This window comes from Mirounga leonina, unplaced genomic scaffold (genome assembly GCF_011800145.1).
Source record: "Mirounga leonina isolate KUSES-001 unplaced genomic scaffold, KU_Mleo_1.0 Mir_91, whole genome shotgun sequence".
NCBI lineage: Eukaryota > Metazoa > Chordata > Mammalia > Carnivora > Phocidae > Mirounga > Mirounga leonina.
The window spans coordinates 43,169,130-43,182,801 of record NW_023270839.1 but is presented as its reverse complement, the minus strand read 5'-3'; the positions used below and the strand labels follow the sequence as shown (position 1 = coordinate 43,182,801).

Sequence of the window (13,672 nt, the reverse complement as noted above, 5' to 3'; positions counted from 1 at the left end):
GGCACAACCACTTTGAAAAACAATTTGGCGGTTTCTTATAACATTAAATTTACACTGATAACAACCCAGCAATCAAACTCCTAGATTACTTAAGTGAATTGAAAGCATATTCACACAAAAATCTGTACATGACTGTTTAATAAAAGCTTTACTCATATCACCAAAACCTGAAGGAACCAAGATGTCCTTCAACAGGTTGTTAAAAACAAAAAATGACTAAAGGTAATAATTTAGGTGGTACAAATTTTATTTAACACTTTATGAGGTGGATAGTCTCCATTCCAAGACATGAAAATGGGGCAGAAAACAAGAAGCTTTTATAGGATAAAGAATAAAGAACAAGGAAGAGAAAAATGGAAAATATCTGACTGGCTAGGACCCCACAGTCAACCTCATTTGGGGTGAGAAGGCCCAGAGTTGGCCTGGTGTTTGGGGATTGTCTGACTAGAGATCTTGCGTTTTTGGTGAAGTGGAGCTTTTACAGAGACAGTTTCGGTTTGCTGATGTGGCACCTGGAGAAGGAACAGCTCTATCTTGGGCCTAGAAAGTTATTTCAATAAGATGAATGGATAAAACAACTGGGGTAAATCCATACAATAGAATACTCTGCAGGAATAAAAAGGAGTCAACTATTTGATTCGTAAGACAACATGGAGAAATCTTAAATGCACTTCGCTAAGTGAGAAGTCAGATCCAAAAAGTCACATATATGACTGCATGCATATGACACACTGGAAAAGGCAAAACAGTATGAAAAGAAAAGACATTAGTGGTTGTCAGGGATTGGGGGATGTGGGAATGGCTAACTACAAAGCAGGTGTGTGAACTGAGGTGTGGGATGGGCAGTCCTATGGGACTGAGTCCTTAACAGGTGGAATCTGATACTATCTCCAGGTAGATGGTGTCAGAACTTAGTGCAATTTTGTGATTTATAGCAAATACATACATTTGGTCATTCAGATGACCAAAACATATTTCTCATATACATTTGGATTTCATCCAGTTCCTGGCTCACAGTTCCCAAAACCCTCTGTTATACTTGGTCTCTTGGCCTCAGTTCCTATAATCACTTCAGAGCCATAAAGGTGAAATGGGTGTCTTCTTACTTGTAACAAGCGCCTTTCCACCACAACTGGGTTTATGATAATGAGGTGACTTATAGAAAGTAACTAAGTAAGGATGGAGGTTGGTTTCCAGAAGAACCAACCATGTGATTAGGGGATTGGAAATTTAGTTCCACCCCGTGAACTTCCAGGGAGGGGAGAGGGACTACAGTCTGAATCAAGTGCCAATGGCCAATGATTTAATCTATCATGTTTATGTAATGAAACCTCCATAAAAACACAACAGGAAGGGTTTCAGAGAACTTCTAGGTGGTGAATATGTGGGCATTTGGAGAGTAGTGAGCTCTTAGAGGGCATTGAAGCTTTGCACCCTTTTCCCATACCTTGCCCTAGGCATATCTTCCATCTGGCTGTTCCTAAGTTATATACTTTTTTAATAAGCCAATAATCTAGTAAGTTAAATGTTTCTTTGAGTTCTGTAAATTGCCTAGCAAATTAATCAAACCCAAGGAGGGCGGTCATTGGAATTTGTGATTGATAGCTGGTGGGTCAGAATCACTGGTGACAATCTGAGCTTGCAACTGGTATATGAACTGAGGTACGGAGTGCGCAGTCATATGGGACTGAGCCCTTAACTGATTCTATCTCTGGGTAGATGGTGTCAGAATTTAGTTGAATTGTAGGACATCCAGCTGGTGTACAAGAGAATTGCTTGTTGGTGTGGGAACTCCTCTGTCCTCTACATGCACACATACACAGGTTGTAACTGGGTCCAGAACCTTTTAACAGGAGAATATTCAGTGTGATGAAAACTGTCTGTATGGTACTGGCATAGTGGATAATGACCCTGTGCATTTGTCAAAACCCATAGAACTGTACATTGCAAAAAGTTAACATTAATGTCTGCAAATTTTTAAAAATCAACTAAGATGGTAGGGAAATTTTAAGATAGAATGCAGTCTGTGACAAATGAATGTGACTGTATTGCAAATGAATGGCAAAACCCCACTGAAGACATTAGAAGGAAAATGAGCTGATCTAACTTGGAAAACAATGTTTTAAATGGAAACTTTAAGGCTAAATACAAAAGGACCCATACATAAACACTGTACTCTAGTTGGTAAATTTATTTCTCAGGGGAGTAACAGTTATTCTAAATTTACTTTTTTTTTTTTTTTTTGAAGAGAGAGACACAGCGAGAGAGGGAACACAAGCAGGGGGAGTGGCAGAGGGAGAAGCAGGCTTCCCGCGGAGCAGGGAGCCCGATGCGGGGCTCGATCCCAGGACCCTGGGATCACGACCTGAGCCGAAGGCAGACGCTTAACGACTGAGCCACCCAGGCGCCCCTCTAAATTTACTTTTTACATGTACATGGGGTGGAACAATTAAGTAAATATGCCAGGTTTCTCATTCTCAGAGAAGTCAGAAGTTAAGCAAAAAGGAGAAGGCTAGAATGAACCTTATGGTACTGGAGCAGTCACAGACGTTGGTATAAACTTAACATATATACTGTTAAATACGTAATACACATGGATAAATACAGAAACAATTATAATGTGTACAGACACACGGATTAGCATACAGATGTATAATTCCCACCTCTATCCTCTGAAAAGGCCTAGAAACAGTGACACCCCAATAGTAAGGAGTACACATCCAGCACCCAGACACTGGTCTCTAAACACAATTCTCCAATACAAGAAACCAGAGCTCAGAGAAATGATTGATTCTAGGAATAGGGTGGAGAAAATACAAGGTAAGTTTGGAGTATCTTGTAGTGCCAGAAATCAAGGCAATACTCAAAAAATGTCAAAGGGATACAGGGTTCAACAATGAAATAATTTTAGCAACAAAATAAATAACACAGCATTCGTTGGATTATAAGCCAATGTATAAAAGAAGTATACATAATGACCTAAATGAATGAACGAATTAATGAATGAATGAAAGGTAAGGGACAAACTTCCTTATGGAAGAATTCCTAATAATATATGTAGACAGACCCTCAACCATAAAATGAAACCATCACCCCACCTCCTTGAATGCAGGCTAGAATTAGTGATTCATTTCCAAAGAACAAATGACAGAAAGACAGAAATAGTAACTTTACAGTGTAGAAACCTAGCAAACACTACCTTAACCAAGTGATATTATCATACACGCCCTGATATGAGGTGGCACAAGAAGGGTACTTCACGATCATACCTTTGATATTCTTCCCTAAAACCCTTAACCTCAGTCTAATCAGAAAAAACCTTAGATAAACACAAATTGAGGGACATTCTCCAAAATACCTGACTAGTACTAATACTCAAAATTAGTAAGGTCATGAAAAACAAAAGACTAAGAAACTGCCACAAACCATAGGAGACTAAGGAGACTTAATAAATGCAATGTGGAATCCTTGGAACATAAAAAGGAGACCAGTGGAAAATCTGACAAAATCCGAGTTTAGAATTTGGAATTTGGTTAACATTAAGGTACCTATGTTGGTTTCTTCATTTTGATAAATGTACTTGGTTTTGGTTTTATAAGAAGTTGTCATTAAGCTGGGTGAGGGCCATACAGGGATCCTCTGTATTATCTATGCAACTTTTCTACAAATCTAAATTATTCCAAAATAAAGTTTCTATTATTTTAAAAAATGGACAAAAGACTTGGACAGACCCAAAAAGAATGTATGTATAGCAAAAAAGCACATGACGAAGTGTTTGATATCATTAACTATTAGGAAAATGCAATTTAAAATCATTATCAGATATCATTCCAAATCTATTAGAACGGCTATAATTAAAAAGAACAACCACTTGCAGATGCCGCTGCCCCAGAGCTGCCTGTGCCCACCCAGCCATGGTCACCCCATTGTGTTCTTTGATATCACTGTGGACAGCAAGCGCTCTGGCCACATCTCCTTCAAGCTGTTTGCAGAGCTCCAAAGACAACAGAAAACTTTTGTGCTCTGAGCACTGGGGAGAGAGGATTTGGTTATAAAGGTGCCTGCTTTCATAGGCTTATTCCAGGATTTACATGCCAGGGTGGTGACTTCACATGCCATAATGGCACTGGCAGCAAGTCCATCTATGCGGAGAAATTTGATGATGAGAATTTCATCCTGAAGCACACAGGTCCTGGCATCTTATCCATGGCAAATGCTAGACCCCACAAAAATGGTTCCCAGTTTTTCATCTGCACTGCCAAGACTGAGTGGTTGGATGGCAAGTACGTGTTCTTTGGCAAGGTGAAGGAGGGCATGAATATTGTAAAAGCCATGGAGTGCTCTGGGGCCAGGAATGACAAGACCAGCAAGATGATCACCATTGCTGACTATGGACAAATCTAATAAATTTCACTTGTGTTTTATCTTAACTACCAGACCATTTCTTCTGTAGCTCAGGAGAGCACCCCTTCACTCCCACCTGTTTAAAATATCCTATAATCTTTATGTTCTCACTGCAATTCTACAGGTTTCATGTTTTCCTTACTCCCCTCCAAGTCTAGATGGATTACAGTTAAGTTTATGATTATGAAATAAAAATTAAACAAACAAAAGAATGACCATACCAAGTGCTGGAAAATAGGCAGAACAACTAGAACTATCACACATTGCTGATGGGCATATAAAGTGTTACAACCAATTTAGAAAACAGTTTGGCAATTTCTTTTTAAGTAAAATTATACAATTACTAACAGTCTCACTACTATGTATTTACCCAAGAGAAATGAAAACTCGCATTCACAAAAGCCAACAAACAAATGTTTATAATATCTCTATTCAAAATAGCTACAAACTTGAAATAACTCAAAGTCCTTCAATGAATTAAGGGACAAACTATGGTACATCCATACAATCAAATACTACTCAGCAATAAAAATGAATGAAATAATGATATACAAAACAAGTTAGGTGAAATAAGGCACTATGCTGAGTAAATGCATGTGTAACTATCTCAAATAGCTATATACTTTATGATCCCATTTAGTGGCCATTTTTGAAAAGACAAAATTAAATGACAAAGTGGTTGCCCGGGGTATTGGGTGAGAGAGTACAACTACAAAGGGACAGCGTAAGGGAGTTTTATGAACTAATGGAACTATCTGGATATCTGGATACTGACTGTGATGACAGTTACATGAAAATCTACACATGTTAAAGTTCATCAACTGTACACACAAAAAGTCAATTTTACTGCATGTTCATTAAAAAATTAATTTCTGATACTTAAACAAATAACCTTTAAGTCATCAAGATTTTTCCAGGATATTTAGTTTGGATTTTACAGTCTATAAAAATCCTCTCATTTATTCTGGCTACTTTTAAGATAGAACAAATGACAAATTTCTCAGCTCAGCCCTAAAATATAGAATCACTGGGGGATCAGTTCCTCTAGTCAGTGCGTCACCTGCAAAGGAGTCTAATCTAACAATCACAATCCCACCTAATTGAAGAGTAGACCCTGACATGTACTTGACGGCATCATAAAAGAACTTTCATTAATTTTTTTAAAAAGATTGATTTATAGTCAGAAAATTCCAGGGAGGGGGAAAAAAGGTGATTAATTCTACTTCAAATGCATTAAGAACATTCTAAAAATTGGAGAATAAAATAATCATTTGTTTCCACCTTTATTATCAGGGGAAAATTGTCTCACTTGAATACGAAAAAGGTGAAGCAAGGATGTACATCAGGTAACATAATATTTCAGAATTCTACTCTTTTGCAAGAGTTTTACCTCAACTAATATAGTACTACTATAAGCTTCCATTATACTATACATACACATAGCACAAAACATTCAAATCCATACACTACAATTGGTTTAAATTTAAAAATCTACATAGAAAGGCACTACCTCTCCTGAAAACACCTTTATTATTATTTAATCTATCTGATTCCTAGGTTTATCTTAGGTGTTATTTTTTAAAATCATACTCAGGCAAATATTTTATTTAAATAAAACTCACTACTTTTTTTTTTAAAGGATACAATTGTTCTCAGTTGTGTTAGTAAATTTAGCAACAATTTTACATTGCTATACTTTGTTTAAAAAGAATCAGAGATTTTTTTAAAAAGCCAATCTCCAACTGCACTAATTTCAAATGGAAAACAAAAACCTCTGTAAGGAACAGTTCTTGCCTTAAGGCTTTTTGTTTTCCTAATATTACATTCAATTAGAAGTGAAATGGCCTGCTTCAGAATTTAGGTTTATTTTCCCCAGAAACACATTTGGAAAAATATATGACTTACATCTGAAACCATATCCTTTCAAACTGAAGCCATTTTTATGTAGCCATGGTAATAGTTCACTAAGGCCAGTTTAGTTTTAACACCCACTAAAACAGCGCCTACTGCAAATCAGTATGCTTATTCCTCCATGTAATCTTCTCAGTAAATGTTCAATTTACTAAACAAAGGCTGCTTTAGTAATTCAAATCTGACGTCTAAAGATGCAAATATACCTGTCAAAAGCTTTAGGTAAATCGGTAAATTCCATTTCTCTGTGGCATTGCATGTATTTAAGTCACTGCTACATTTTAATGTCCAAAAGCACAGAGGAATTTTTTCCCTTCTCTTTTTACAAAAATCAAAAGAACCTTAGTTATTTTCATTATTATGTTGTTATACTTCCAGCCTCCTTCAAAAGTTTCCCTTTAATAAGATTTCTGCCTATGAACGAAATCTGACAGGATGCTACACTTGCCTAGACATTGAAGCATTAAAAAAAAAAAAAAGCCCACAGAAATCAACATTATCTGTTAATGCTTTCATTTACAGTGCATTAAACCACCTCTATAAAATAAAAGTAGCTATCACCTTCCTTGACCCACATTAATATCACCCAAACTTAATAGGACAATACCCATCTTAACATAAGCAAATGAAATGAATTTTTCAACCACTGTTCTAAAATTTCTTTTATCAGAAATAAAATTTTGTGTAAATATACTTAGGCTACTTGTTTGGAGACATGAAGAGTCATATGGATAAGATATCCATAAATACTGTTAAACTGCCAAAGAATCATGAAGGAATTTTGGTTGGAGCTCTGTATGTTCCAAAATTAAGAAGGTGCTCTAAGACCCCATGTGACATTTATGCTTTGGAGCTCAAACCTGTGTAACAAATATATTTAACCACTTGCCAATTGTTCTGATAAAAAGTTCTGTGATGATCAAGTTTGAAATTGATGCTGGTATATTATCTATAAACCTCACATACCCATACTTATTCCAACCCATCATTACTAAAGTTCCTCATTGCTGCTCTGGGACATTGCATAGCACAGAATAACCTTGACCATCACTGAAAAAATTAAGAACTGTCTTTAAAAGTCTTTGAACAGGGACGCCTGGGTGGCTCAGTCAGTTAAGCATCTGCCTTTGGCTTGGGTAATGATCCCAGGGTCCTGGGATGGAGTCCTGCATTGGGCTCCTTGCTTGGCGGGGAGCCTGCTCCTCCCTCTGCCTGCTCTACCTGCCGCTCCCCCTGCTTGTGCTCTCTCTCTGACAAATATATAAATAAAATCTTAAAAAAAAAAAAAGTCTGGGGCGCCTGGGTGGCTCAGTTGGTTAGGCGACTGCCTTCGGCTCAGGTCATGATCCCGGGGTCCTGGGATCGAGTCCCACATCGGGCTCCCGGCTCAGCGGGGAGCCTGCTTCTCCCTCTGACCCTCTCCTCTCTCATGCTGTTTCTCTCTCGCTCGCTCTCTAATAAATAAATAAATAAATAAATAAATAAATAAATAAATAAATAAAATCTTAAAAAAAAAAAAGTCTGAACAATTGGTAAGAATCTTGTGGTCTTTCACAAAAAACAGACTGACACTCAGCACACAGTGGGAGCACAACAAGGAGTTGTACATGAAGAAGTAACTCTAGGCATAGTAAACAGATAGTCAATCTCTTTCATTATCTTATTTTTATTCATTCATTTTTTCCCCTATTATTTTAAGAGGCTATCCATCCATGGAAAAGCCATATTGAGAAGTTTATTTTAATGTTCTTCAGGGTTGGCAATTCTTCACTATCTATTGATGAATACAGGGATTAAAACAACTGCTGATTTTTTTTTTTTAATTGGGTAGGTACTTCCTGGCTGTCGAACCCAGGGAAAAAAAGCAAAAGTGCCAATTTATATGATGACAGCATTTGTAAAGCTGCCTTTAGCACTTTGGAGTTTTAACTCAGAAAAGGAAGATGGAGTACATGGTAATTCTTAAGGCCTTTTACAAAATTCTTCAGCAGGTATCTGATTAAATCTTAACCTGTCATCTGAGTCTGGATTAAACTCAAAATTCCTCACTGCTTTTAGAGTAGAAAATATCAGAAAAGAGAGAGAAGTCAGATTCCTAACAATGCAAAGGAAAACCAAAGTAAGCCTTTGTGAACAGTATCTGTTAAGCATCTAAGATGTAAAACACTGGTCTAGTGGTGGGATGAGGAAAGGGCCACGACAAGGAACACTAGTACCTTCTTTCAAAGAACTTAATGTAAATACGAAGTACATGAAGAATCCTTTATAAAGCACTGCTCTGTTTCGCATGTTTTTATAAGTATGCTGCTATTTACATACAGGCAGGGCAGGGAATGTGTCTTGTCTTGTTTATCACAATAGCCCCAGTGCCTATAGCAATGCCTGGGACAATGCAAGTAATCAAAAATTATTTGTTGGACAAATGAAGACTTTCAACAGCTATGTCAACACTGACATTTGCTTTCCTTGACTCCAATGACCTAGCCCCTTTTGACAGACAGAACAGCCCTCCAAAGATGTCCTTGCTCCTTTCCCTCCTACCCCCAGCCTAGCTATCCTTACATGGCAAAAAAGACTTCCAGTTATAATTAAGATTAAGGATGCTAAAATGGGGAGGTTGGCCTAAATTATCCAAGTGGGTCCAATTTAATCCTTTATAAAGTGGAAGGGGGGCACCTGGGTAGCTCAGTCATTAAGCGTCTGCCTTTGGCTCGATCCCAGGGTCCTGGGATCGAGCCCCGCATCGGGCTCCCTGCTAAGCGGGAAGCCTGCTTGTCCCTATCCCACTCCCCCTGCTTGTGTTCCCTCTCCTGCTGTCTCTGTCAAATAAATAAATAAAATCTTTAAAAAAAATAAATAAAGTGGAAGAGGAAGACAAAAGGTGGATCAGAGAGATGAATGAGACAGAAGGAGGAGGAAATACCTTAAGCGTGAAAGGGCCTTGACCTGTTGTTGCTGGCTTTTAAAATAGAGGAAAGAATGCCACAAGCCAAGGAATGAGGGTGGTGTTTAGGGTCTGAGAAGCGTCCTCATCTGACAGCCAGCAAGGCAACTGGGATGTCAGCCCTACAACTGCAAGGAAAAGAATGCTACCCTGCGGAAATCTTGATTTTAGCCCAGCTGGACCCTCTCGTTGTCCTACTGACCTACAGAATGTAAGATAATAGATTTCAGTTGTTTAAGCCACAAAGTCTATAGTGATTTGCCACTGCAGCAATAGAAAACAAACCAAAAAAAACCCTCTAACCTCTACTCTAGCAACCTGAATGTATAGTCTCTTGCCATCACCTTGACGCTACTTCAAAGATCTCAAATCCTTAAATGCTTCAATCTGACCACAATCTCCTATTAACTCTTCTACTTCATGCTGCTGGTACCTGTCATTATGAAGGAAATACCTTGTTTAAAGGAAGGGATATCTTGAAACAAAATGTGTTGTTTACCAATCCCAAATTCTATTTTCTAGTTACAATGTTGTCAGCATCCTACCAAAGAGTGCATGACTGCCTCCACAGAATGGTTATGATAAAACTGCAAATTTCACATTCCTTGCAACATGCAGTACCATGGACATACACAGAAATGTGTTATTAAAAAACCCAGTGTGTCAAGTCCAGATTAACTTACTTTCAAAAGAAAAGCCTTTTGTTTTTAAATCTGGAACCATTTCTTTGCCTCTTTATATTTATACACTTGCTCTAAAATATTAAAAAAACCTCATAAACAATCTGTTCAACAGTAATTAGAATTTTATCTAGTTAAAACAACAGCAGAGCATGCCACAACACAGATGGCAGAAGATTTTCTCCTTGCCTGATCAGTGTCAAAGAACTGTTCTCCTATTTCATGATTAAGAAAAATTCTGTTGCAGGCTATCTCATTGACAAAACACACGCTAGTGGAAGGACAGCTTTATTAAGAAAACCTTTGTTCTGCAGAACTCTTGGCTATTTCTCAATGTAAAGATTTTTCTTACTGCCCAGATAAAACCTAGCCAAATATACGATTAAGGAATCAGAATGGATGGAAATCTGTACTATTGATCTCTCATTCTGGTTCCAAGTCCTTAAGCACACTCATTCCTTGTGGAACAGGTTTCCAAACTTGGAGCTTTTAAAAATCCCAATGTTCAACTTATACCCCATACCAATGAACTCAGAATATCTGGGGAATGGGACAGGCATAAGTATTTTTAAAGATCCCAAAGTGGTTCCAGTATGATTTATGACTAGCAGTGTGGCATGGTACAGTGCACTTTATGGAATTGGCAGCCTGGATTCTGGCACTGGCCCTGCCACCAGCAAGTTTGGGTACATCACTGACTGGGTAGCCATTTCCTCATCTGTAAAAAGGTAAGGCTGGGTAAGTTATTGCTAATATTGAACATGTTATAAGTCTAGGATGAGATTCCTTAGTTCTCTTCTAAAGATTAAACTGCCTCAATTTTAAATGCCCGCCCCCACCAAAATCCAAATCCGTGACCTGATACTTTTTCCAACCTATTAAGAGCTTATTTTTGTAAAGAAAGATTATTTTATAGTAGGGATCAAATTTATCTATGTTTCAACTGCTCAGATTTTGATACATCATTATGTCTATCCAGGTCATAAGGTAGTATATAGACTGGGAATGATGGGAACCTTGAATGATCTCAAAATACAGCTTGCTATTAGACTATTTCTTGAATTCCCATTAAGTTACATGTATTCTGATTTTCCTAAGTAGCATTGCTGGTTTTATTTAGGTCACAGAGGCATCATATGATTTTTAACTTTTCACTAATGTTAACTTATTTCATAAAAGCAAAGCATTAAGGACATGGGAAAACAGGGATTGGGAGAACCCCTGAGTAGCAGCTGTGTTTGACAGTGTTACGCTGAGTCCTCACCCTTGCCCGCCCTCTCACAGATACATGCTACCAGAGATGAGCGTGCTTGGAAAAAAGGCTAATCCATTCAACATGTTAAGCACTTCATAGTACCAGGGCTTGGGGACTGGGTGGCACACTTCTAAAATGGACCTCCAATGATCCCTGCATTCATGGTACTCACATGCTTGTGTAATTCCCTGTTCTGCTGAGTGTGGGCTGGGCCTAGTGACTTCCTTCTAAAGAACAGAATAGGGCAAAAGTGAAGGGATGTCACATCTGTGATTAGGTTAAAAAGATTCTGATGTCCTACTTGCTAGCACTCTCTTCTGCTGGTACTCTTTCTTGCCCTCTTGCTTACTTGCTCTGAGGGAGATACTCTGGAAAGGTCCACGTGGCAAGGGACCAAGGGAGGCCTCTGACCAATAGCCCAACCAGGAAATGAATCCTGCTAACAACCATGTGAATGAGCTAGGAAGTGGATCCTTCCATAGTAAACTTTCAGATGAGACTGCAGGCCTGGTCAACACACTGACTGTGGCCTTGTAAAAGACCCACCTAAGCCATTCCTATATTCCTGCCCTACAGTGAGATAATGTGGTTTTGAGCTGCTAAGTTTTGAAGGCAATTTATTAGGCAGCAATAGATAATACAGGCACATAACAATGAACAAAAACACTGTATTGAAGGAACCAAGAGTTGAGTAATGAGTAGGATCAAGGTACCAACAATCTGGTAATGGGTGAGAGACATGTACATAAATGTAATAAAGTGTTTTAAGCACTCTGACAGAAGTATATATATGCAGGGTATGGTGGGGACATAAGAAAGGGTTTGTTTTTGGAAGGGCACAGGCAATGAAGTTCCTTGAAAGGGAGGAATGTGAGTTATAAGCATGAAATATAATGGTCAGTTTGGAAAACTATAGGTAATCTGGTAAGTCTGGAACATAGAGGGCAGAGATGATTACTAATCCTTCAACTTCAAAAATGTGCAAACATTTATAGGTAGCATAAGAGTCGAAGAGCTCTCTGGTATTGTACATAGTATAACTTTAGTTATATTAGTAAACTCTCAACCTCCACTAGATTACAGAACATCATTTTATTATGGAATAATATCACTAATTATGAATAAATGATCCATGCTCCAAGAAGGACTTGGTGAGGGCCAATCTTTCCACCTGTATCCTAGATCCCAATTCCCCTCCACCTATGCAAGGAAAATGCTTCAGCAATGACCTCTTCTCTTTACTGCACTGTCAAATATTCCCTCTCTACTTGGTCATTCCCACCCCATATTTAAAAACAAAAATAAAAGGCGTCTGGGTGGCTCAGTTGTTAAGCATCTGCCTTTGGCTCAGGTCATGGTCTCAGGGTCCTGGGATCGAGCCCCGCATCGGGCTCCCTGCTTGGCGGGAAGCCTGCTTCTCCCTCTCCCACTCTCCCTGCTTGTGTTCCCTCTCTTGCTGTGTCTCTCTCTGTCAAATAAATAAAATCTTTTTTTTTTTTTTAAAGATTTTATTTATTTATTTGACAGAGAGAGACACAGTGAGAGCAGGATCACAAGCAGGGGGAGAGGGAGAGGGAGAAACAGGCCTCCTGCTGAGCAGGGAGCCCGATGCGGGGCTCGATCCCAGGACCCTGGGATCATGACCTGAGCCGAAGGCAGACGCTTAACGACTGAGCCACCCAGGCGCCCCAAATAAATAAAATCTTTAAAAACAAAAACAAAAACAAACATAAAATTCCCTCCCTTAACTCTATATGCCATGTGTGTATAGCTCCCCCTTTATAATAAAATTAAAAAGTGTTGTCAATACTTACCATCTCATCTCTTGAATCCCTGTCAACCAGGTTTTATTCTCCATCTATTCGTCAAACTTGCCCTTAATAAAGTCAATAATGACTTCCACATTGCTAAATACAATGATCAATTCTCAGTCTTCCTCTTACTTTACCTATGACCAGCAGCTAATACAAACAGTAACTCCTCCTGTAAAATGCATGGCTCCCAGAACAGCCAAATCTCCTGGTTTTCATCTTTCTTATTCTCTTTTGCTGGCTCATTTCTCTTCCCCCTAGTTATAGAATGTTCTAGACTTCAGTCCTTGGACCTCTTCTTTCTTGTATGATACTGTAATTTATAAAAAGAAATATATATTCAGTCTTCACTGTTTCTGGCACGAAGCTCCTAAAACTCCTGGAATTTTGGAATTTCCTAAGAGATGAGAACAATAAAGGTGTCTTTTGTTATGTTAATGAGGTGACTTAGAAAACACCAAGGAAAGGAGCTGGTTACAGGAAGACCAGTTGAAACTTTCAGTCCCACCCACTTGACCTATGGAAAAGGAGAGGGTCAAGTGGCTGGAGGTTGAATCAATCACCAATGGCCAATGATTTAATCAATCGTGTCTATGTAATGAAGCTTCCATAAAACACACAACAGGAGGAGTTTAAAAGAGCTTCCAGGTTAGTGAACATATGGACA

At 38.5% G+C, this 13,672-nt stretch overlaps 1 protein-coding gene and 1 pseudogene across 1 annotated transcript in view; one reads left to right on the top strand and one right to left on the bottom strand.

The window, feature by feature from the left end:
• GLCE (glucuronic acid epimerase) overlaps positions 1–13,672 on the bottom strand; it is a 113,444-nt gene that overhangs the window by 65,750 nt on the left and 34,022 nt on the right. The gene's annotated exons all lie outside the window — the stretch shown is intronic.
• Positions 3,878–4,404, top strand: LOC118003580 (annotated as a pseudogene).